Source organism: Micrasema longulum, unplaced genomic scaffold, assembly GCF_059751315.1.
Source record: "Micrasema longulum isolate JH-2025_06_02 unplaced genomic scaffold, ASM5975131v1 h1tg002062l, whole genome shotgun sequence".
Lineage (NCBI taxonomy): Eukaryota > Metazoa > Arthropoda > Insecta > Trichoptera > Brachycentridae > Micrasema > Micrasema longulum.
The window spans coordinates 12,025-39,573 of record NW_028279229.1 but is presented as its reverse complement, the minus strand read 5'-3'; the positions used below and the strand labels follow the sequence as shown (position 1 = coordinate 39,573).

Here is a 27,549-nt window from a genome sequence, read left to right as displayed (position 1 = left end):
CTTTGCTAAATAGTTTTATGTTTTTTTTGTTCAGTTACTTGCATTTATGTTTCTTCATGTAACTTAAATAAATTTTAATATAAACAACTTCCTAGGGAGAAAATCCAGCCAGTCTGCAAGCATTTGGACATACTCAAACATCGTTGAATTACTACCTGGTAAAATAAGAAGTATAAAAATTGGAAAATTGTTTTCAGGCGTTGCCTAGTAGGTGATTTGGTTCAGCCGGGTGAATCTCACCAACATCATAAAGGTTTGAGCTCCTTTACTTCACAAAAGTCAACAGATGGAAGAGTTGAGGAAATGTGGATGTTCGAACATGGGCAGAATGGTGAATGTTACACAGTGTGTAAAGTGGCCACTTAAACCAGCCAACGACAGGTCATAAGCCCTGTATATGCCTAGACTTCCATATTCCCTTCTCAAAAATGTTTTCCCTCTCTGTTGAAATAAATTTAAAGTTATTTTACACAGCCAAATAGGGGGTAGCTCTACGCAAAACTGATTCCCAGGTGTCATTTTTTGGAACCACAACAATAACAAACCATGTTGCCATTTCCCCGTAAGGGTAGGGGTGAAGAAGATACAATGCGATGTCTTTGCATGCAAATCTCGCTTCCTCTACATTCATATATCTTCTCATAAACGCGCGTTGATTATTCCAACTTTTGACATGTCCATATTCAAATATCTGTTGGATTTGATCATGTCACGTGTTTCTCGGGCTTCCTCTATTTCTGCATCCATGAAAATTCGGACCGTTAATCTTTTAAGCCATTTTTTCACCGCATGTCCAAAAAAACACGAAGGTCTTTTCTTGGTTTTGTGGAAAAAAAAATTTCAGCCTAATATAATGTACATATCCTGATATATAGAGGATGAGCAGTTTGATGAATAGCCATTTTAAAATGACGAAATGACGAAATTATTTTATACGTTAAAGAATCACATTACAGCGCCCTTGAAGTGATTTTTACAAAAACGGCGCTATATAAATTATCAATATATAAAAATGCCTAGACTTCCATATTCACTTCTCTAAAACGTTTTCCATATCTGTTGTGATTTATTATTGACCAGCCAAAGACAGGTCATAAACCCTGTAATGCCTAGACTTCCATTTTCCCTTGATGAAAATGTTTTCCCTATGTTGCAACAAATAAATATATAATTAACTACCTTTAGAAATCTATCCGGTTTACGAACGTCTGGTCATACTCGAATTGTTAAGTTCTAACTGGCATTAAACTCGTGTGGGTCGCATATATTTAAGTGTTTATTAATTATACCTCAAAAATGTTATTCTGCAAAATGCTAAAACTATAAGGAATGTGATTGAAAATTATATTTAATTGTAAAAAACAAACAAAAATTTTGGATTTTCGTAAATTTATTTCACTCAGAAAAATAAAAATTCAAATCATCCAAAAAAATCCAGAATTTCACAACTAAGGTTTGGAATGAATTATTTTCGACGATTGTCTACATGGTAAATTAAATTATGTTTTGCTTAAGAAGAAATTAATATTTGTTGTAGTATTTGGGGTAGTTGCTGTACTTTGGTCGGTAACCTGGAGCAGCAGAAGCTGAGGTGGTGGCCTGGAAGAGATACATTAATATTAATGGCAGTTACTGGGATTCGGATAATTAAGTCGTGTCAAGATAAACGGTGAAGCCTACCGCAAGGGAAGCAGACATGTTAAGAAGAAGATTGTAAAAAGTCCTTACCATGAGTGATGCAACGACCACGAAGAGGGCAAGGAAGAGATTCTGGATCTGCATGTTGATAAGTTGCTGTTCACGGAGATGAATAGTAATGTTGCCTACTCCGGTAAGCTTTTTATACTTAAATTGTTATCGCTTCTGAAAAATGTGCTGGATAAATATTAGCACAAGTTTGAAGTCATTTTTAGAAATTAAATAATGTGATTTATTAAATTACACCACATTACACAATACGGTTAATAACAAGTCGTGATTTATTTCAAGCAAACCGTAACAGCATTCATAAGGTTTTGGGTGTTACTATAAGTTGTGTCCGGTTATTTTATATTTAAAAATGAGTACCAAAAGTAAAAAAATGTTTGAGTATGTCCATTTTTGTATTTGGACATACTCAAACATTGTTGAATTCACTACCTGGTAAAAGAAGAAGTATAAAAATTGGAAAATGGTTTTCAGACGCTGCCTAGTAGGTGATTTGGTTCAGCCGGATGAGTTTCACCCACATAATAAAGTTTTCAGCTTCTTTACTTCACAAAAGTCAACAGATGGAAGAGTTGAGGAAATGTGGATGTTTAAAAAATAGGCAGAATGGTGAATGTTCCACAAAGTGGCCACTTAAACCAGCCAATGACAGGTCATAAGCCCTGTAAATGCCTAGACTTCCATATTCCCTTCTCAAAAACGTTTTCCCTCTCCGTTGAAATAAATTTAAATAAAATTATAGTTTTTTTTTATAATTCAAGTTACATAACGTGATATATAGAAAATTAAAATTAAAAAGCTTAAGATATATAAAAATAGAAATAAACGTATTTGTTTATAAATTACCTTAAATCAAAACTTTTACTTAATGGAAAAAAGGAAAAAGGCTTTCCTTTTATAAAGAGAGAAATAAAGGAAGAAAAAGAGAGATAATCTGGTAACATCTTTGATGGTGGATGGAAGATGATTCCACAGTCGAGCCCCAAGTTCAAAACAATTTGGATTCACCCCTCAAAAATCAACGGAAGATGCTCTCAACGCTTCCGTCAAGATAATTATAACGGCGCTGCATGATAAAAAAATATTAATAGCGATCTCACTCGACATCCGCGGAGCCTTCGATAATGCTTGGTGGCCATTCTTGATGTGCCAACTAAGTAGGAAAAGGTACCCTCGAAACCTGTTTATGCTTGCAAAAAGTTACCATCACCAAAGAAGAGTTGAATTGTCACACTTTGATGCTGCACTTGAGAAAATCACGAGCAAGGGGTGTGTTCAGGGATCCTCATGTGGACCAAGTTTTTGGAACTACATTGTAGATGATGTCCTTCAGAAAGATTTAGGCCGTGGAGTCGAACTGACTGCATTCGCAGATGACCTCCTATTAATAGTTGTAGAAGACAAAATAAATGAACTCGTAAAGAAAACGGAAGATGCTCTAGAGATTATAACAAAATGGGGATTAAAAGCCAAACTTAATTTTGCTGAAGAAAAAACAAATGCAATGTTCATTTCTAGAAGAAAAGACCAGCAGCCCATCATCCACATGAATGGAGTCCGGTTGGAATTCGTCGATCATTTTAAAGTTTTAGGTATAACCATAGACCGCCACCTGAATTGGTCTAAACATATTGACAATGTTTGTAAAAAAGCTGCGGCTATTACAAACAAACTTGTTCTGGCCGCTAAACTAACATGGGGTGCATCACCGGAGGTAATGCAGCAAATGTACGTAGGAGCGGTCGAGCCCCTGATTACATATGCTTCAAGTGTGTGGGTAGATGCGGTAAATAAAAAATATAACAGGAAGAAATTGGACTCCATTCAGAGACAAATTGCCATCAGGTCTTGCAAGGGCTATAGAACAATCTCCTTGGTGTCTGCTCAGGTTTTTAGCGGCTTCATGCCACTCAACCTTAGAATCAAGGAGCTTGCAGAAGCTTATGAGGTCAAGAAGAGTCTCACTCTGCGAGACTTGCCAACTGACAGGTTTTATCAGGGAACCGGAAATTTTTTCTCCCTTCCTCATCCTGCGGAGCGATACCAGATAGACTATGGATTCAATGACCAAACGCTGCCTGACATAAAAGAGAATGAATTGAGGATCTTCACTGATGGCAGTCTCTTAAATGGCAAAGTAGGTGCAGCATTTGTACCCTACGATGGCGTAAGAGAACTGCCTGCCAGGAAGTTTAAACTCGATCACTTTTGCTCTGTATTTCAGGCTGAAATATACGCTATTAGAGAATCTATAGTTTACGTTTTAAAAAAACCGCCTAATAGATGGAAACATAAAACGGTTTTGACAGACTGTAAATCATGTATTCACGCGATTGCGGATCGTAATTCGATGAACCCAATGGTCATGAGTATACGAACTGATATCCAGATATTAAAAAATCGATCGCAAAATGTGTACATTGGCTGGATTCGAGGACACTGCGGAATAATTGGCAATGAAAGAGCTGACAAAAAGGCTCGGGAAGCAACATTAAAAAAACAGTTCCTGATTTTGCTGACTTCCCAATAAGTTTTGCTAAGAGAAAAATAAGAAGCAGAACTTTACAGCTCTGGAATGATCGCTATTTAGCAGAACCAACAGGAAAGGTAACAAAAATGTTTTTTCCATCTATTTACCATGCTTTTGAATTTAGGAAACTGCAGCGTGCAGGATACGAACTCACACGAATCCTGACAGGACATGGCGGATTTATGAGTTATTTACACAGATTCAAAATATCTGAGATCAACACTTGCCCATGCGATGATGTTACTCTCCAAGATGTCTCCCATCTATTGATGCATTGCCCCTTTTTTAGTCTGCAGAGAATGCAACTGGAGGCGCGATGCAGAAGTCTAAATGAGGATTTACACGATGTGCATGTAGTGATTAGTCACAGGGACTTGTCAAGAGAGGTATCATTATACATGACAGATATAGTGAAGGCAATAAAAGGTATCAATGATAGCAGGACACCAAATGCCGAACACTGTTCAGGTGGATCGGAAGATCTGTTGACGAATAACAACAGTCCGCCTTCTTCTGACGAGTTTTCTGTGGTTTCCTCTTGAAACAGGTCACAGCCGAAACATCTTACTGATCCTTACATAAAATAACGAAATAAAGTTTTTCATTAAAGTAAATATTTTTAAGTAAACAAATTAATAACTATCGCTTTGAAGTATATATAAACCTTGTACATTACTAGCAAGGTATTGAATAATGCAACTACATATAAAAAATAAAAAAAAAGTCGAGCCCAATGGACACTATATGAGATTTTATTTTTTTATTTTATTTTTGCACCATAACAGGCCAGGAGGCCCAATTACAGTGGTGAATTACATCACAGAACACCCAGGCTTGAGAAAAATCACATTTTAATTTTTGTGTTCTCACCGGGAATCGAACCCGGAACCTTCCGTCTGTGAGTCAAGCGTCTTGACCACTATACCACGGAGGCCGCCGAGATAGAGAAGAAAGAGGAATTGTGGATGGGTATTAAGAGAGTGCCTTGAGAATTAGAACGAAGAGGTAAACCATGATAGTCTCTTCGCTGTCTAATTTTGAGCCATTTCAGTTATATGCAATTACATACATCTGTATTTAAATTAAAGCTTATATATATATTTGATATAAGTCCTCAGACAAATGACAAATAAGACGCGACAAACAATTCGTACTTTTCTGTGTTAAAAGTCTCCCACGAGGACATTTCCCAATTCATTAAAATTTCTTATTAATATTGTAAAAAAATGCGGTCAGTATTACCTCAATTTATCTCGGGGAGTACCGACGTCTGGTCGAGTGAGCGAGATAGTCGCCTGATTTCCCAAGGGAACTCCGTATTATCCCATCTTGCCATCCCCTTCACACCTTATAACGTTTTGGCTTATATTTATATTCTTCCCTGTTATTTCGCATTGTGCTACAATTCATTTGCTTTGCTCTCTGTGGCTGAAAATAATGATGATGGCTTAAACAGTAAGATGCAAATAGATTCAAATCAAATATCTTATTGGTTAGATATATATAATTTTTTTAAAAATTAAACAACTACAACAGTGTAAGTCACTCTCCAAGCACAAGAGTTAGTCTCTTTTTTGGGAGAGTTAAGCTAGGGTTTCCTAGGACAGCGGTGCCCGTATCTTAACGGCCGTAGTGAACGGTGATGCGGTGGACAGCCGTCGTAGTGGTGACTAGAGAGTGGTTTTATTTTATAACGGTATTATCAAAACCATTTTTATAGGAAACCACTCTCTAGTCACCGTTACGACGGCTGTCAACCGCATCAATGTTCACTACGGCCGTTAAAATACGGGCACCGCTGTCCTAGGAAACCCGAGCTTTACAGAGATAACATTAACTACATGTATAAAAGTAGATCTGTGAAGATTTTTTTAAAAACATGTACCTTTTATGAAATTTATTAATAAAAAAAAATATATATTTTTTTTTTAATGTTTCAAAAAGTAAATGTATGATAGTAAGCAAAAACAAAAAAAATGAATGCAAAAAACTAAATATTCAAGTTAAAAATATTGATGAAGTAAAGTAATTTATGTTTCAGGGCAATTGTTAGCCGCATTTTAATTATTGTTTAAGTATTCTCTTCCTGAGCATTGAAAATCAATATAATGTCATGCAGAAAGCTCAAAATAGGGGAATGAGGACAATATTGGTATGTGGCAGATATACAAAGATCACCATATGTTGACGAGACTGAACATGCTTTCGGCAATGCAGAGTCAGTCTTTATACATTAGTGTTAATATTTCAATAAAAAATAAAATATTTCCCGAATATATGTTCAGAAATGCTCAGCAAAATAATCAAATTCATCGCTTTCCTACGATGGGGTGAAAAGGTTTCCGACTCCCCAAAACAAGAATCCAGGCAACTCAAAACAATCTGTTTCATAAAGAACTTAAGTAAGTTAATAAGTTGCCTGCAGAAATTAGGGATGCTAGGATTCGTGAGATGGCGATGGTTTTTGTTAAAAACAAACATCCATATAGGTAGATACTCGTAGATTTTTGTTTATTAGTCGAGGTGCTTAAATTAATTTAATTTATACAACTTTATAACACTTTGAGCACCGGTCGAATACACATAGAATTTACCCTGTGCCCGGCTCATTTTTGTGAAATTTCATGCCTTGTAAAGGGTTACTTAAAAGTGTCCTTATTATGAAAATACTACGTAAAATCAATTGAAACTTCTGAGATTTATTTGAAATAATTAAATAAGTATTTTTTGTATAATAGTTTTGCCAACATTGGCCTTTATGGAGAGCCACATTGCGCATTGCAATGTTCGCACATATACAGGGCCTCACTCCTTTTTTTGTGCTTTGTATCCCGGAGCAGTGTAAACACGTTATTATAATAACCATGCATTGTGTCCCGGTCCCGTGTTTTTACGTGGTTTACCAGCAGCGAAAAAGTACTAATAAAAGTCACTAGATGTCAATAAAATGCACTTTTTTAGACACCTGGTAAACCACGTTAAAACACGGGACCGGGACACAACGCATGGTTATATAATCACGTGTTTACACGGCTCCGGAATAAAAAGTGTTAAATTAATTTTTATTCACGAATAATAATATTTATGTCTAATGTTGGATTTGAAAACTTGTTAAAAAAATGTTGGGGAAAGGATATTCGCACTTTTTTATTATTTGTTGTTTTATATAACATAAATAGAATTAACACCTTTGAAGACACTTTTTCATACGATAACTGTTGTCACTCAATCAATTCGTAGGAGGAAATATAGTGGGCGTCACTATTGACAAATTCGTATAATTTTTCAGTAATATCAACCTTTTAATAGTATGTGTCAAAATTTCATAACATTCAAAACGATGGGAAAATCTGAATTTCGTGTATTGATAAAGCATTGTTTTTTAATAAGAAAAAATACCGTTTCAGCAAAGCAATGGCTTAACAAGTGTTAAGTGTTTGGACTCTGCTCCAATGATAAACGTGGTAAAGAAGTGGTTTGGTGTTTTTAAACGCAGCCGTACGACCGTATCTGTACAGACACCGATGATGCTAAACAATTTTTACAAATTTTATGAATTCCAAACGAGTGTTTTTCACTCGATTGATACTCTCAGGTTAACATCCTAATAATGGAATCAAGGGAAAAGTGGTGGTTGGGCCGCTGCCTGCCATGCTAGGTCCTGCGTTCAATTCTTCGGAAGGTGGACAAATATTAGTTTATAATGTGATTAAACGCTGCAATATTTAACCGTCTTTAACTGTTACAGGTGGTAGCGAAGTGACGGCTCTGGTTCTTACCAGATAAACTCGTTTTTCTCGGTTTACTAACAAGCTAATGAACTAACATACCCTATCGCCGTCAGAAACATAAAAATAAGATTAAGGGTGAGAGGCAAATTGACTAGATACTCAGAGTGCTCTGGCGGTGATATGGCCAATGAAAGCAGTTAATGTAAATTATATAAAAAAGCATATATTTTGGTTACAATGAATATTCATAATAAAAAATAATTAGTTTTTAAATAAACCTTTAAAAAAATGTTTTTCCAATGTGCGGATCTAAAAAGAAGCCACAAGACCTCTAAAACGGATCCGGTTAAGTGGGTGGGTCTTTTAACATCCCTGGTCTGGGACCTGAAGTGTATAACTGATCACCTTACGTTCCTGCAGCAAATGATCGAGACATGTTCCATTTATATCAGCAATGCAGTGCCATATGCACCATTACGTGCTGATAAGGGTTTGATAATGATTTTTACATGTATTTTAATTATCCCTTATCATCATTTCTTTCACGCACCTAATGGCGCATTAAGCACTGCATTGGTAGAATGTAAGAAGATCAGTCTTACGCTTCAGGTGCCAGCCCAGGGACTATGAAATATTCTAGTGTAAAAAACCCTTTTAAATTAAATTAAACCAAATTGGGTTGTGGTCCCGTGGCATGTTTTGCGGACTCATGGAGCAGAGGCCCGAGGTTCGAACCCTAGTACCCTGACTTGATTTAAATTTTCTAATAAAAATGGTCACCAAAATTGAAATATTTGGGTAAATTAAAAGAACGCTAACATTTCTCTTTAAAAAAATAAAATAATGATAATAATATTTCATGTTAACAATGTAGGGAATCGAACCCGAGATCTCTTGCAATGTAGGCAAATGCGCTGACCATACCACGAGGCCGACAATTTATAATATAACATAAAAATAAACTATTTTCGGTGTACACGATTTCTTACAAAACGATTCGCCGAGGCAATTTTTATAAACGATCCAAAATACCTGGAAAAATAGAGAAATCATTGCTTTTTATTCCTGTGAGTAAAACTGAGAGTTTTTTTATTTAAATTAAAAGGGGTTAAGATGATCTCGGCAAATCAGAATTTTAGACCTCAAGTCTTCTGTGGGGAAAATCTGGAAACCGGTTTAAAGTAAACAGGGATTCCGTACATAAAGACAAATCCCCGAATGGTCATAAAGTGTTCTCCTACTCTTGGTATGGGAGAAAAATAACAGAAATAAATGAAAAACTGCAAGGCACAGAAGAAACCTTTAACCGAAATTATTTTTCTATGATAATTTGAAATTTTACTCTTAAAATTACAATTCCCGGCATTACATATCGTACATCGGCACTTAGAAAGAGTCTGTCGGCCATTTCATCAAACTTGACATTGTAGAACGTCTTCTCTGTTGCACGATTCAAATTCGAATCAGAGCAGGGCTGTTAAAGTTTTCATACTTATAATTGTTATAATGTTTCAGCCTCGTGGCATAATGGTCAGCGCGTTTGCCTACCATGCAAGAGGTCTCGTGTTCGATTCCCGACATGGTTGATATTAAATATTTATTTAAAAGGGTGTTATGATACTAAAAATATTTTATAGTCCCTGGGCTGGTATTTGAAGCGTGAGGCTGATCATCTTACCTTAATGTAATAAAAAAAATAAGAAACGCTAAGTTTTGTATACCAATGCAGTGCCCTATGCACCATTAGGTGCGGGAAGGGAATGATAATGATGAATTGTTAGCATTAAAAATAATAAATAACATTTTAATTAACGGTTTTTAATTTTTTATTTTTTAATGTTTTTTACTATGTTTTCACTACTTTAAGAAAGAGAGCAAAATACGATTTTGAATGAGTTAGAATGAGATGGATAAATGACGAACGAACGAACTCACGAAACAAAGTTGTGACAGAAAAAGCCTGCCGTCTTGCGCTACCTTTAAATTCCGCAGCCAGGACGATGGCTTATTGATGTACTCGCTGTAATAATTCCTAAGAAAATATAATAAGACTTGATTACCGTTTCCTTCTGTAGTGGATATTTTTGACGGGGTTACCTTCCCTTAACTGGTTGGTTCTGGTTTGAAGTAAATAATAATATAAATTAATTTTCGTAGACATGGACTTATAATATTCGCTTGGAACGGGGTATGTACCGGAACGGGGAAAGGTTTAAACAAAAAATATAAATATGATAAAATTAATAATTAAATTAAAAATTATTTTTTATTTATTTTTAATTAAAAAAACTCGTTACATTTATATCGACATATAATAAGGTCACGTAACGTTATATCTACTCTGGTTAGTAAAGCCATCATGTATCGTACCAAACAATATTTCTAAAGAAGAATCAAAATCTAGCTGCTGAAAATTAGGATAAAAGAAATATTTCAATGACGTTAATATGTTAAAAAAATATCTTAACACTGTTAAATCCTCCCGAAAGGGTGGAAACTGGTTTCCCTAGTAATGAGTATATAGTAAATAAAAAATAGTAAAAATTTATTGTCAGCAGTGTTTTAAATACGTCCAAATGCTTGAAGACATGCTGGATTTCCTCTCTAGGGAGTTGTTACGATCCAATTTTGTTGCATTATTGCAAACACACTGTTTCGCCTCTCTATAGAGGCGAAACATTTATGAGAAGAGAATATGGAAGTCAAGGCAATTACAGAAAATATGACTTGTCATGGCCACCTTACACACTGTGTAACATTCACCATTTTCCCTGTGTTTAAACAAGCCTAGGCGCAACTTTATTCCAGATTTATAAGTACCTTACCCTATTTGATTTAATCCCTCAACTATTTATGTACGAAAATTGCAACATTATTTTTTTTTCTTCTCTGTGAGAAAGCCAATTTTCTTATTTATTTATTTATGCTTTATTAAGTTAGTTCATAACATCTTAAGAGCTAATATAAACATTTAATAATATTACATTTTTTTTATCAAAATTTCTTAATAACATATTTTTCAAATTAATTTTAAATATTTCGTTGTGTTCTGTCTATTATATTTCATTCTAATAATACAACTTTTTAATCAAAATTTCTAAGAAACAATCTAATGTTATCTCTGTGCATACAAAGGTACATTTTTTTCACGTGAGTTTCATGTGAATTATTAAATAGTTTCGCAAAACAAAGGCTGAAAAAGCTCCACGCGAACATGCTCAGTTTTCATCAGTTGGTAAAAAGAAATCCAAGTATTTTAATATAAAACTTCTTACACCACTCGTTTACAAGTTAAAAAAAACTTTGACTTGATTTATTTTATAATAAACGCAGTAACTCATAATCACGCTTATTTAAAAATAAAATATAAAACTGTGCAGCGCGTTTATTTTCTTAGTAAAATGCAAGATAGTTTATTGCGGAACTTCAATTTTCAAATTTTCTTTTACTTTACAAAACATTTCCTTCTTTCACGTTTGTTTTACGAACAAACTTTTAAAACTTGTTCAACCACAAGAAGATGTGTGCTGGAAACTTTTGAAGAGATTGGTTAAAATGTATGCAGCCAATTTGAACTGTATGAATTCACGGCTTACTTTTTAAATATGAATAACCTTTCGAAAGCATTTAAAATTTGTACACACGTTTTACTAGGCAGTGAATGAATCTGATTCATCAAACTGAGTAGTGATACGTTTTTAAAAAAATACTTACACAAAATTTCATTAAATGACAGGCGCCGTGGCGCAGTAGGTTAGACGGCCGATTCGATTCAATTCCCGCCAGTTGCAAGAAAAAAATTCAAGAAAGATTTTTTCTCAATTGGTCAGGGTATTGTGGTGTATTTTTCATAACCTCCTTCCATATTTTATCTTTTCCACCTGCTGACAAGCCCCTAAATAGAGGTTTAACAAGTTAATTCTTTTTAAAAAATATATTAAAAAACACGAAATATTTCAATTTCGATTTGTTTTGTGGCTATATTACATGAGTCGTTAAAGAAATCAAGATGTATTTATTTATTTATTTAAACATGCATTTCATATTTTACAAAATAGCACAAAAAACACTCTGACAAATTTTGCTTGTACTAGAAGTAAGCTCAATATATGAAAGGTATGCAATATATGCCTAAATGTTGCAATTGGTTTCTTTATGGGCAAATGCCTGTTCTAAGAAACTGATTTGTTGCGGCAAATATGGCTATCGAATATTTCACCCATAAATAAAAATGATATTGAAGAAATAGAAAAAAGTCAAAGAAAAAACAAATATACATATAAAGTTACATATTAAAATAAAAAATTTAAAAATATGTTAATTATATATTCATGTAAAAAATTAAATAAATTTATAAATGATTTAATGGAATTGCATAATATTAAGATGACTATACTCAATATTTTTTTTTGATTCCTTACTTCCAATGTCTGTCAACCAAATCGTAGTTCTTTTTTTCAATGCTGATGGTTTATCAAATTTCCAAACACACGGTATCAGGTTGTATAGATTTGAAAAGGCCTTCACTCGGATGATTGTACGATTTTCGCAATATTATCCTTAATATTAATTTATGTACCTTTATCAAGGGTTCAAGAATAGTCTCGACCGCTCCTTCCCTACAAATAATACAACCGTAGGCCAAAACAGAGTTGCCTTAACCATAGTATATACTTTTAGTATCTACAATAGACCACAAACATCTCTGTTTTTTTTTATTATAAAAAATACTACAAAAAATACTAAGAAAATTAATTATCAAACGGTACGAACATTTGCTAATTATTTTAATTTCAAAATTTCAAAATTAAAGTTCTTCAAAATATGTATTTTTTCACTTAATGTAACACGACGTTACATCACCGCTGCTTGGATATTTCTTTAGCACTCTTTTAAAATTTAAAAACATAATTGTAAGAGATTTTTTTGTCCTAGATTATTACACATGTTTGCAATATAAATGTAAAAATTTTAGATGCGTAGTTGATTTTGACAGACAAACTAGTAAGATGGGTTTTGGTGTGATCAGCGATTAAATTCTCGAAAATCAGCGTACCAAAATTATACAATAAACTACCAGACAAAACTAAACAAAAGACTCAAACAACCTTTACAAAAGATGTAAAAAAATTTATCATTAACACTTTGTATCCCGTAGTCGTGTAAACACGTGATTATATAACGACGCGTTGTGTCCCAGTCCCGTGTTTTCACGTGGTTGACCAGCTGTCTAAAAAGGTGCATTTTATCGACATCTAGTGACTTTTTTAGTACTTTTTTGCTGCTGGTAAACTACGTGAAAATACGGGACCGGGACACAACGTGTGGTTATTTTAATCACGTGTTTACACGGCTCCGGAATACAAAGCACAAAAAAAGGAGAGAGACCTGTATATGTGCGAACATAGCAGTGTGGCTCTCCATAAAGGCCAATATTGGCAAAACTTTCTCACAAAAATGACTTATTCGATTGTTTTAAATAAATTTGAGAAGTTTCAAGTAATTGAATTCAGTATTTTCATAATTATGACACTTTTAAGAAATCCTTTACAAAGCATGTAATTTCACAAAAATGGGCCGGGCACTGGGTAAATTCTATGCGTATTCGGCCGGCATTCAAGCATTAAGTGTTAACAGTAGAATGTGAATTTTAAAAGTAAAAATATGTTGTTAAATGTATGTAGCCCGTAAGGGTTTATCAATGAAATTTTAAATAAAATATAAAAAAATCTTTCATCTGTTGAGTTTTGTGAAGAAAGAGAGCTTTTTCGGCTGAAAAGGGGCTAATTTAAAACAAAAAGTAAAAACTTTTATTCATGATAGTGAAATTCATCAAAAATGTTAAATGTTGCACAGTGCGTAATTTGGCCATTTAAACCAGCCAATTTTCAGCATACTTATTGCTTATTTTCCTTTCTAAACAAAAAAACTTACCCCATTTTAAAGAAAAAACCTTTTAACCACGTTTGGTCATTTAAGAACCCACAAATTGCCGTTTAAGGTTAAGAAATGTGACAGGTGGTGTATGCATTATTCCATTCTTGAACCGACTTAAACACTTAAGTCTTCCTTAAGTCTAAGTAAAGACCCATTTAAGTCGAGCTGCAACGCTGCGGTACTTGGAAGCTTCCACTTAAATTAAAGTTTTAAAAGACCGATGTTTATCTTTTTAAAATAAAATATTTACCTCGAAAATTCGGGAAATGATATTTTATTATTTTTATATAATGTTTGTACCGTTGTTTTTTTTTTAATTCAAAGTTCGGCGGACTAATTAAAAGACCTAAGAAAAAAATAGAAAATCGTTTTATGTTTAAATGGTGGAAATCGTAAGGAAAACAGCCTGAAATCATGATGAATGAAACAAAACTTTAAATTTATTTCAACAGAGAGGGAAACCATTTTTGAGAAGAGAATATGGACGGTGTGTAAAGTGGCCACTTACACCAGCCAATGACAGGTCATAAGCCCGGTGTGCGTGCATGAGAAGATGTATGAATGTAGAGGAAGCAAGGTTTGTATGCAAAGACAGAGTGATATGGCGTTCTTTCCTCTCTGTTTACCCCTACGGGGAAACGGCGTGATGGATTGATGTTGGTTTACATAATATAATTACAAATTTAAAAAATTAAACCATATATACACAATGTCATGAATAAAAAAAAACAATAGTATACACGTGTATTATCTATACAGTGGTTCTATACGTTAAATAATGGACTTATTGCCGTTAGCAATTAATTTAAGTTGTTTTATTACAGTCTGACCTAAAACAAATAATAAAGACAATAATTAAAATAGTTAAAAAAGTAAACATTTAAATAAAAAGTGAATAAATTAAAAGTTAAGAATTTACATCACCATCACCATCATTCCCTTTCCGCACTTAATGGTCATTAGGGAACTCCATTGGTACAGCAATCGCAGCGTATTTTAATCATTCATGTTACATGAATGTAAGATGATCAGTCTTACACTTCAGGTACCAGTCCAGGGACTATGAAATGTTATAGGGTGAAAACGCCATTTTAAATCAATATTTTACATCGACCATGTCGGGAATTTAACCCGAGACCTCTTGCATGGTAGGCAAACGCGCTGAACATTACACCACGAGGCTGACAAATATACAAACAAGAATATGCAAACTCTTTAAATATTTTTTTAGTTATGGTGTATATTAATGTCCAGAGTGTGTAGATTGGTTAATTCGTCACACGACTTGGAATTCTTTAGGATAGATCTTCCGGATTTTCGTAGATCTCTTCGAAACTGAAACAGTGTGGGATGAAGTTGGATTGGCATGGTTTAGTTCAAAGTCTTGTGTCTTTCGTTTTTATGAATATATTGTATGCCATTATTGTTTTGCCCTTGTTTGTCATTGCTACATAGTTTTATGTTATTTTTGTTCAGTTTTTGGTATTTTTGTTTCTTCATGTAACTGTTGTTTTGGCTTAGACCGTATATATAATAAATAAATAAATAAAAACTAAATAAATGAAAACATTTACCTTTCTAAGTGCTGACGTGTTTAAGAATTTCATCCCTTTTAAATATTTTTTTAGTTCGAAGCAAGCAACCACAAAACGCCAGCCAAAATTACTCGCCTATAATAAACTTAAATTCCCTATAGTCATTTTTAATTCCATTACCAATTTGTCTCGTTCCTAAGGTCATGTTTTCCCCATCAATTTCTAAGGAGATAAGGGTAGTGAAAATTTTAACTGTGTTTACACTCAAAATGGAGCTTCTCCCCGCGGACCTAAGAACAGCGAAGGCCAAACTTTGATTGACTTTGTAATACTAGGTAACATATTGTGTTGGGTCTAAAATTTTTCCCCCATCTTGTGCTTTTTGCAATTTTTAAATAATTTCAGCCAAAATTGAAACAAATTTGCATTTTGCTGATTTTGGCAGAGATGTATTTGTTTTGAGAAAGGAATTTAAAACTTTAGGCATTCACAAAGCTAATGTCATTTGTTTGTTTAAAATTATTTATTTAATTATTATTAGTTATTTATTTTTGTAAAAAATCACCTCACAGGCGCTTTACAATTTCGCACCATCAAAAGAAGCTTGAACTCAGTATATTATCATAACATATTACAACAGAGATGAAGAACATTTCAGAAAAGGTAATATAGAAGTCTAGGCATCTACAGGGCTTATGACCTGTCATTGGCTGGTTTTAAACCAAGTAGATGCCAGGTAGATGCCTAGACTTCAATATTACCTTTTCTGAAATGTTTTTCATCTCTGTTGTAATATGTTAGTATAACAGCTTCCCAGGGAGTTGAATCCAGTCCTTGTGTTCAAAAATGACAAACTCAAAATATTGTTGATATATTATTATACTTTCTGATTATATAGTTGAGGGTTTGGACAGCGTACGTTGAATTATATTGTTCCAAACTTAATACATAGATGTATATACTCTAAGGTTTCAAATGTATTTAATATGCTGCCATTTAACTTGTCAAAAAAAAAAAAAAAAGCTTTTTTTACAAATGTTATTAAAAGACAAAACATTTCTATACTATTTTACTATTTATGTAAAACTTTCACTCAAGAAACTTAGAATTTTTATATCTCGTTAAAAACATTTTTAATTAATTTTTTAACATTTTCTTTTCTTACTTTATTTACATGTTTTATATTTTAATTTTAAAAGGTGGTTTTAATTTTTGTTTAGAAAATACATTTTTTATTATTTTATTTATTGTATTTTATTTTTATCTTGTTTTGGTTGCATTTGTAAGCACCCGCTTATTTTACATTTTACAAGTTTCAAATACATTCAAGTATATGTTTATTCTTATTTATTTTATATATTTAACACTTTAAATACATACGAGGGCGGGCATATTGCCTTAAGGCAATTTCTTCCTACCTACCCAAACCGTTCAGTTTGAGAAAATTACAAATACATGGACGTATGAATCTTACGATTCTATACAAAATTAAAAACAAAGATAAAAAAAAAGGAAAAAAATAACACTATACTCTTTGAAGAGAGGAGAGGGGATGGGAAGGAAAGAAGAAAGATAAAGGAACAACTTAAATATTTAGATAGTAAAATTTCAATCTTGACTTAAATATAAATAAAGAAGGCGTCTCTAACATTTGTGGGTAAATTATTTTACAATTGAGCAGCTACTACTGTGAAATAGAAGGCAAGAAAATTAAAGCGATGAAAGGGTATTCAAAAGGTTCTCTCGTTACTAGAATGAAGAGATAGTCAGTGTTGTGATACAGGTTGGAATTGAATTGAATTTTTTTGTCTACTTTTTTACAAAAAAATATTTTAAACCAATTTATTTGGTTTTGTTAAGTTTTTTTCTTTCTTTCTTTTTAAATCTGTTTTTATTTCAAAGCATCAAAAACCAAAGAAACGTATGTTCATTATTTTATGTGTATAATACTTCCGCACCACGGCATACAGTGTTTCGTTTCATACAAGCCAGACGTTAAAAATTCTGAAAGGTCTTGAAACCCACCCATGAGATATATTTCATCGTACCATAATGAAAAATTGCGTTAAATAATACAATTATCTATTTTCTAAATTTTTATTACAATATGACCGTTCACTGAGATATCTTTATTAAAATTATTATTAAAAATAAATAAAATATTTTATTACAAATTCAAATCAACATAAAAGTGTGTTTAAAAAGTAACATATTCGGTTTTTTAGTTTCAAATATATTCATAACACTTTTTCACACTCCTACAAACTTATCTTGCTTCGATAAACTCTTCCATGTAATAAAAATAAAAATATAAGTCAAAATACAATGCAGTGAGTTGTGGACAAAAAACTTTAAGCAAATTCAGGTAAGCATTAGTTGTTTAATATACGCACAATATATTTTGAAGTTTTTGAAAAAATCTGGAGAAGTATTTTTAAACAATGTTTTGAGTTTGTCCAAATTTTTGTAGACAAGGACTGGATTCAACTCCACAGGGAGCTGTTCATCAACAAATTACAACAGAGATGAAGAACTTTTTAGAGAAGGGAATATAAAAGTCCAGGCATCTACAGGGCTTTTTTAAAAATGAAACATTGTAATTTTTATCACATAAGATTTTGATATATTATAACACAACTAGTTTTAGATATTCGGAATTACCCAACATAAGTTTATATTTACACCTGATTATGGGTTATTCTTTGGGTGGTGTTATAATATATTAAACTCTTATGTAGTAAAAAGTACAAAATGTTCATTTTCAATAAATTTAAAATGTTTTTCCACAAATTAAATGCGGAAACAATAAATAATATATTCCACAGGGCTTATGACCTGTCATTGGCTGGATTAAGTGGTCACTATACACACTGTGTTACATTCACCATTCTGCCCATATTTGACCATCTATATTCCTTCGATTCTTTTATCTGTTAACGTTTGTGAAGTTGAAATTGTTAAGTATTTTTATTTAACGTAAACTTAGGACATGTATGTATTTTATAAAAGCGCTTGCAGCATAATTTAAATTAATTTGGGTAAAACAAATATACCTAAAAAATACACTTTATTTCTTTGGGATCCAAAAACAAACACTTAAAACTCAAAATACAACACTGATGCTAGCGGCAATTAGAGAATAAAAGCAATTTGTAATCACAAAAAATATTTATGCTTTCGCATGCACTCGCTAGTTAACGCTTGTATTAGTCATAGAAATTATGTAAGGATGACTCATGACGTCATCGTTCAAAAATTCAAATATGAATTTCTACCATTTAGCTCGCATAAAACGAAACGCCGTGCGGTGCCTTCCGCAATATTATATATTACGGAAACATCTTAAATATTCTCGCAAGCGTATAATACCAAGTAAGCATTTAGTAATATGTAATTTGTCTGAAAGTTAGTCGCAGATCAATTAAACGAGTTACGATTTAATTCATATACGTGTTCACTTCCGCGAAACTTATCTTCAATGGAGAGATCTACCTTATTCATTTGCAAATACAGGTTGTTAAAAATTTAATTTGGACGTCCAAACAACAACTACTTGTAAAAATAAAAAAAAGTGTTCAGTTGACATAAATCAGTGTTTGATTTTTTATATTACAAATTTAAATATGAAGTTCTACAAAATAAATACCAAATCAATCAATTGCAACTAAAAGTATTTGCTATACTTAAGTTGATTATTACAGGCAAAATTCATAATCATGCCAAAATTTCACTTATTTTAATGTTATTATGAAATCACTTAATGAAATAATGAATATATTATACCTTGTGACTAAAAATAAACGGTTATTTGGCGAAAAAACGCAAAAATGAATTTATTTTATATTTTTATTATCCCTTTCAAAATACTCTCCGTCAGCGACGATACATTGATGCCAATTGTACATGCACTTTTCATAGGCCTGAAAAGGTATGGCCTTTAGCATCTCTTTAATGGCATAAATCGTCTAAAACCACGTTTCTTTTTAATGGCAATTTTAGTCTTGGGAAAATAAAAAATCAGACGGGGCCTGGTCTGAAGAATACGGTGCTTGGCTGATGACATAAGTCAAATTTTTGGCCAAAAACTCTGAAACAATCAACGCTGTATGATATGGCACATTATCGTGGTGTACAATTCATGAATTGTCATTATTTTTTTCATTTTTTTCGAAAAAATTTTAATTTTCAAACAAGTTTGACGAGGTTTATTCGGTTTTGCCACATTTTTGAAGAATCATTTAGAAGATTGTTGTTCGATTGGTACATCAAGCTCGTGAACTCACGTCTCATCACCGGTTACTATGCGTTTAATGAATGTGGGATCACTATCTACGTTGGAAATTATCTCTTTAGCCACAGTAATTCGACGCTACTTTTGGACAAAATTCAGTGTTTTTGGGACGAGGCGGGCAGCGACGCGTGTCATGCCCAAAACATCTGTCAAAATATGATCTGCCAATATATATGAGATTCTCAATAACACAACAAGCTCTCGAATTGGTACACGTCGATTTTCCAACACGATTAGATTTGCCGATTCGATGTTTTCTTCGGTAACTGATGTTGTTAAGCGTCAAGTATGTTCATCATCATCTAAGCATTCACGGCCGTCTTTAAACTTTTTATACCATTTTATGCCCGTGTTTTTGACATACACGATTCGCCAAAAACTTGATTCAACATTTGATTCGACTCACGAAATTTTTAAGCAACAAACACCAAATTTAAGGCACGCTTGTTGCTTTAATTTTTTATCCATTGTAAAAATTGCAACACAACATTTTTTTGGCTCACTCAAACAGACGCTGAACTGAAGAATACTGAACATCCGATCACCGTCAAACTTTGACAAATTGTCAAAAACAGTGCTGCTAACGTGAAAAATATATATATACCGATTGTTTTAGCGCGAGCATTTCAAATTAGAAATTTCCGTTTATTTTTTTCATATGGGATGTACGAGAGAGTACCCAAAAGAAACCGGACTAACATTAGGGTAGGCGGAGTTATTTTGGCATTTTTTTTTCCAACAGAATCATTTAAAACTACAATTTTTCATTCAGCATGCCAAGAGCTGTTGCTGAATAAGGTTTCGTTTGGCAGATTTTTTCGTGACTGTTGTTTTGTATGGTCACGGATGTGACATGATGCTTTGGCGAAAATTCACGTGTTTGAGTGGTTTTACCGTTTCAAAGAGATAAAATATCAACTAATGACCATCCGCTCTGAACTTCCTTTAATGACTTGAAACTATGAAAAACTGACAACAGACCATCAAATAAGTTATGAAGCTATATGAAGTGACTCTCGACTTGCTCAACACAGCAATCTCTCTAGCCCAATTTTCAAACAAAAAAGGTATTACTTCTGTGCAACACTCCTCCTAATCACCCGATCTACCCGTGTTAAGATTTATTTTATTGCCTCTCACGAAAAGAGACGCAAAAGGATAGCGACGTTGCTGAGCTGAGAAAAAAACAACGGGGCTGCTGTCAAGTATCACGGAAAATAAATTAAAAATATGTTTTCAACAATACAAAAAAAATAGCTCCAATAGAAACTGTTTTTAAGGTCGTTAAAAGTTTTTTGTAAAATAATTTATAAAACAAATTTTCAAAATGTCCGGTTTATTTTGGGTACCCCCACGTATTAGAAAATAATCTTATCATTAACTTACGGCGTTAGCTATCCGAGTAATGTATTTTTATTCTTTTGGAATAAGTTCACTGCTTATTACTCATACTTTACGAGTGAAAATATTTTAAACTTAAAATGCTACTCAAGAAAACATGTAATCGCCTGATTTGTTATTTGTTTTGGTTTTTTATATACCCAAAATAATTAAAGTTGTTGGTTTGCCAAATGAAAAATTTATTTAAATAAAAATTATAAAATATAAAAAGATGTAGGAAACGGGGAAGACAGGGTACGGTACGTCTCAAAATCGGTAGAAAGAAAAGTTAAAACCATTTATTTACTTATATTGACGACAAGGATATGAATATCAAAATATCAAGTAGTTTATAATTAAAAGTATTAGGTGTTGACATAAGTTGTGTCCGTTTTTTTCCAAACTCATGTTAAAACGAGCACGAAAAGTAAAATTAAATGGGAATGGTTGTACGTCATTAAAAGGATTTTTTTTTCTGCCAGATGTCATATTTGCCTTTACGTACATGATTATTTTATTTGATTAATAGCCTTCAAAACGGAATGCCGAGTAGACAAAAGTGAGCATTTTCGACAGCTATTTCTGCAGGCGTTCAATCGAGGGAATGGAGCTGTCAATGCTGCTTGCGCAATGTACGGTGAAGATTGTATTCATTAATGACTAATTTGTTGTATTTTTTTTGTCGTGTCCTCTTCTTCTCATTTGGAGAAAAACGGACAATGTTAAAAAATATGAAAAAAGTAAAAAATAACATTTCTTTTACCATATGGTAGACATTGTAACGTATATATTTCATCTTGCCCCGTTTTTGAGCACCGCGCAAATACTTACGTTTTTGACAGCGTATTTTGTTCTGTCGGCAAACATCGAACCGGAATCTGGCAACAAAAATCTTAGAATCCGCGTCACTTGTTAAAAATATAGCGAGGAGGGCAGGTCAAACTTCTACTTGGAAAGATTCGAAATCGCCAGGCCAAAGATGTAATCGCTTAAAAGAGGAAGCGTCAATATATACGTAAGTACAATGAATTTCAATCTATTACACCTGTTTATCGCTTCAAGATGGTCAGAAACTGAAATCTAATCTTGTATTTTTTCAAAACAGGCTTCGTACACCTTTTTATTTTTATTTTATCATCAAATTTTAATGGGATAAAAACCATCTTAACCATTGATTATCGATAATATCTGTTTTAATATTGGTAACCTATATCGATTTGATATTCATACAACTTGATGCTGTGTTTAACGTCCATTATTAATTTGATGAAACGTGTATTTTGTGTGCTATTTTCAAAATGGTTGTAATACGGCATCAAAATTTCACCTGGAATTCATCAACATTATGTCGTCGTAGTTATTCTGAAGTCTGGTGACATAATACGAAGAGCGAAATTATGTTTGATATTGTCTAATAAATACAAAAAAGCTATCTAATCTGTGATCCGATATCTGTTTAATCAAAACTTCACAATAGGATTCCTCGTGAAGCGTCGAAGCTTCGTTAAATATTAAATCAAATATCTACCAAGGATTATTGTTGAATTTCGGTAAATTAATTAGTGTGTTAATTGTAATATTTTAATATAGTTTTTATAACTCTTGAAACTTCAATTGAAAAATTCAGCTAGGTAGATTTGTAAAAGCGTAACCTCAATTGTCTGTATTTATTAAATTTATTAGTTAAATTAAATTTGTATTCCAAAAACGCTCCCTTGTTATTTTTCGATTACCTGTTCTTAATTAGCAATGCACAGTAAATAATGATGCTACGAGTTTATTTAAATATTGAATCTTATCTTTTTAACGATTTAGCACATAATGTGTTTTAATATACGACATTATTATCGTCTTCTGGAGAAATTCTCATTCCTTGGCCGCTCAGCGAAACTGGTGGTGATGTATATTTTTTGCATTTATTTAGTTGTTTTTTTTTTTTTTTTGCATTATCTAAAATACAATACAGAGAGCAAAAAAAATAATAAATTTCACCGTTAAATCACAATTTAGTTTTTTTTTTATGGAATTAATGTCCATTTTTTAAAAAAATCTTTGCAATTTGTTGATACATTCTGGGTTAACACTGTATTATTTTTTTAATGGAAGTTTGACAATTTTCTTACTCCTCACGAATATACGTTACAACATTGTTTTAAAAGACACTTGTTATTTTTTATAGGTGCAGAAAATAATGAAGTATTTTTTCATAAGGGATAAAGAATCATACTGTTTGTGGAACCACCGATGAGAGTTACGTTTGCTTTATAGTAAACACCTCGGTTACCCGACAAATCCCAGAAGTTTGTGGAAGCTTCTGATGGCGGAACTCCAATTATTTTACATGTTCTAGCTTCCTGTTCCTCTTCTTCACCCCTCAACTATTACATCGCATTGCCTCCATCTTGTGTGACTTGTTGCAACTTGCCTTACCACCCTTATAAGCTCTATTATCAGTGAAAATAAATCGTCATGATTTCCATATCAGACAAGTTTAGTTGTTCATATCTTCTGATCTGTCTTTCCTCTTCAAAATTTCAAACAATTTTATCGAAAGTCCATATCTCTTGGAGCGTATTTCAATCAATTGTCCCGTAAAGTCAACATGACAAGTTAATTTTTTTTATAATTCATTGCCCCAAAAAAAATATTTTCAAAACTCGTTTATTTATCGTAGCTGCTCCAAATTAAATTTACTTTGTCCCCATTTAGATATTTTTAATATAATTTTTTTTGATTTCAAAAAAAAACTTTTTGAAACACTGTAAAATGAAACATTTGATAAGTTTATGTTCCTTTAATTATGTTTTTGTTATTATAATATCCAAATTTTTAATTGGTCAACTATATTATGAAAATCCCTCTCCTCCAATCCTCCATCTGTTTCCTTGTCTCTTAACCTTCTTACAAGCTCTTTTTTTTCTCATGTCTTTTATAATACATTATTTTTCTCTTTACTGTGTAACATGTTCTCTCATTATATTTGTGAAAAACTTTAACTGGATGTATGTACTATTTTTTATATTTTGTATTCTTATATAACAACTGTTGTTTTTCCTTAATAAATTAACATTTAAAAAAATAAAATTTGACACGCGTATCTCAAACATTTGATTCATGAAGGCAAGACAATCAGACTTTCGCTTCAAATCAAGTTCATTCAACAAACAAACCATCTCACTGTTTCCCCGTAAGGATGGACAGGGAAGATAGAATGCCATATCACTTTGTCATTGCATATAATACCTTGCTTACGCTACATTCATACATCCCATCCACGCGCGCCAATAATTCTGACTTTCGACATATTCATCTTAAAGAATTGGTTCGATTTGGTCATGCCGTGTCTTAATGCCCTCACGCAGGAAAGCAATATACAAAAGGCAATGTTTGCATGTGTCTTCCCACAGGATACACTAAATAAGTACTGGACTCACTGGATAAGCGTTAACATGAATATATTTAAAACAATCAAAATCTTCGATCTGATTAGTAGAAAAAATGCGATCAGATTAAATGTTTTTTTTTCAAATGAAAAAAATTAAATAATTAGGGATGCATTCGACGAGACGAACATATAAAAAAATGTTTTTCGATGTTTTCAAACCACATTCGTTTTTAATGGATCCCAATCGGATTATTTCTTTAAATTCCTTATAACTTGACCCATTTTTTTTTTTTACTGAATTTTGGGTAAAATAACTAAAATATTTTTAACTGACATTTAACACATTAAAAAAAACATATTCCTACATAAAGTGCAACCCTGTTAGAAAGAAGAGCAGAATTTGACATGACAATAAATAATTCTATATTTGAACCGGGTAGAGTTCCCGTGGCTAGTGTCTCGGACTCACGACTCAAAGAACCGTGGTTCGAATCCCACTCTGACCCAACTTGATTCCCATTGTTTTATAGTGATTTACTTACAACACGTTGAAAATGGCTCTCAAAATGAAATATTTGGGTTGATCATAAGAACGCAAATATTTTTATTTTTTAATGAAATATTTTAAGCTTTATAATTCAATCAGAAACAAGTACTTACCAATGAAAAGTTACACCATCTTTTTTACGAATATTCCAATAGTTTTTCATGGTTTTATGATACGATCAGGCATTTTGGTTTCGATTTAAATGTCAAGCTTACGTTATAGCCCGGCTGGCGGTTAAAAAACGACTAAATATGACTATGGCATAAGTGAGCTTTTAGGTATGAGTTAAGCGTGTTTTATTTAAGGAAACCAAACCTGTTTCTATGGTTACGTAACAGCATTAAAATAAAGTTTTGTAAGTACACTAAGAGGAAATGCGGTCTGACTTTTCTCCTTACAAACGTATGCCCGTATTGCCTAAATTCATGACCAAATCCAATGTCAAAAACAAGGTCTGACTGCAAAAACAGATAGATATGGTATTCTGTTGTCTCTACCTATTTCGAAGAAACGGCTTGATGGCTTGTTTGTTTGTCAATAAAATAATCTTTAAATAAACATTTCTAGAATATAATATTTTTAATTTTCCAAAGTGCGGTACTTTACAAAGATTATAAAATATTACAAACGCTGTTTTTTATTTCTTTCATAGTATAAAATTAAAAAAGCTTAATAAAGAGAACAATGTTTTCATTTTGGAAATATTCGTTTCCTGTTTAGACAATAGTTGTTTTATTAAAAATTTTACGCAAGTTAATAAATTAATATCCTTTATGAAGCAAATGGAAACCCTTTTGTTTGTGTGACAATATCCCGGTAGAACCTTTCACATTGCTATTCAAACATCCTGTTAGGTTTTATTATTCCATAAATTTATTCATGGAGATATGTACTCGTATTTAACTTTTAATTTGTCATATCAACAGTCTGTTAGCAAGCGCCAACGAGGATTTACAAAAAACAGTCTCTAGAATGTATGATGTATGCCTGGAGGGCGAATTTGCGATGAACGAAAGTAAGTCAAAAGTTATGGTATTTGAAAGGAAAAATGAGGTTACTGACTGCATAATTAATTTAAACAACACATGTCTTGAACAAGTAAAAGAATTTGTGTATCTGGGAAGCATGTTTTCAAGAGACGGAAGAGAAGAAAAAGATGTTGAAAGGAGAGTGAATGCGGGTAATTTCTAATAAAAATATGTCAATCGAAGCTTAACTGGCAGTGCACAGCGGAGATTTAGTCCCAGCACTTATGTATTGAAGTGAAATATGAAACTGGCAAGAGTAAGGATGAAATCCGAGTGAACGCGGTTCAAATGCAATCTCTTAAAATGGCGTGATAGTAGTGGTAGTAGTAGTAACAATATTTTCCATTTTATAGTTTTATTACGAAGGTTTGGTGTTTATTTTATATTATAGCTGTCAGGTAAAGTTATATGTCGCAGTCATGTTCTGAAACCGGTTGGCACATTAAAACTATTTTTGTTATTGTTATGTATTTATTTTAGTTAGTTTTACAAATAAAATTTTAACACCTTGTTATACCTGAACTAATAAACAATATATAATACATACAAAAATAATGTAAAAAATTAAACATTGTCAAAATCTAGACGCTTTCACGAAACGATGCGATAGATCCAGCATCCTTAATCTCTGCAGGAAACTCATTAAACATCTTAAGTTCTTTACGATACAGATTGCTTTGTCAGGTTTTCGTCCTGAAGCTCTGGCATAAACTGCCGACAAACATTCAGCAGTGGACGTCCAGGACGTCGAGAACCTGATGTTTTGTAAAAAGGGCAAGCGTGGTTAATATCCGTATGCAGAGACAAAACTTAAGGTGAGGAAAGTACATTCTAATTTCAAATGCAGAGAATAACCCGAAGGTGATGACAATAGAATGTACTCTCCTCACCTTAAGGTTTGTCACTTAAGGTGAGGAAAGTACATTCTAATTTCAAATGCAGAGAATAACCCGAAGGTGAAAACAATAGAATGTACTCTCCTCACCTTAAGGTTTGTCTCTGCATACGGGTATAAGTCTCTCAGGAGGCATAACCTGATGTTTTGTAAAAAGCGCAAGCGTGGTTAAGTCTCTCAGGAGGCATCGGCAGTATATGGCCCAGCTAACTGTATCGCCTCTGCTTGACGACAGTTGCCGAAGTTTGCTACTTCGGTTCTCTTATTACTCAATTCCTCACAAAGTCAAACTACTGCTCACCTAAGATTCTTCTTAGACGTCTATTCTCAAAGTACAGAGTTTTGCTATTTCGGGCACTAGTGAAGTGCCACTATTTACATCTGTAGAGGAGAATAGGTGCTATCTAACAGGCGGTATTTGGTTTTTACCGAGTAAATATCCGATCTCCAGACAGCCTTCATACTGTTGAATGTGGCGCCTGGTACTTCTAACTGCACTCTCAGTTTACATTAAATTCAAATGCGACAAAACAATTGCCTTAAAAATTTAATTACCTTTACCAAATACGTCATCATTATTAGC

General features: G+C 32.9%; 2 long non-coding RNA genes across 2 annotated transcripts; one reads left to right on the top strand and one right to left on the bottom strand.

Moving 5' to 3' along the window:
• Positions 1 to 1,372: 1,372 nt before the first annotated feature.
• LOC148273144 (uncharacterized) lies at positions 1,373 to 5,494 on the bottom strand. Its single transcript, XR_015824655.1, has 3 exons — positions 5,480 to 5,494; positions 1,729 to 1,863; positions 1,373 to 1,599 (listed from the first exon to the last, which is right to left on the bottom strand). It is a non-coding gene; the product is annotated as an uncharacterized LOC148273144 (long non-coding RNA).
• Positions 5,495 to 22,015: 16,521 nt separating this feature from the next.
• Positions 22,016 to 26,469, top strand: LOC148273143 (uncharacterized). The gene is made up of 2 exons (XR_015824656.1): positions 22,016 to 22,126; positions 23,291 to 26,469. It is a non-coding gene; the product is annotated as an uncharacterized LOC148273143 (long non-coding RNA).
• The last annotated feature ends 1,080 nt before the right edge of the window (positions 26,470 to 27,549 follow it).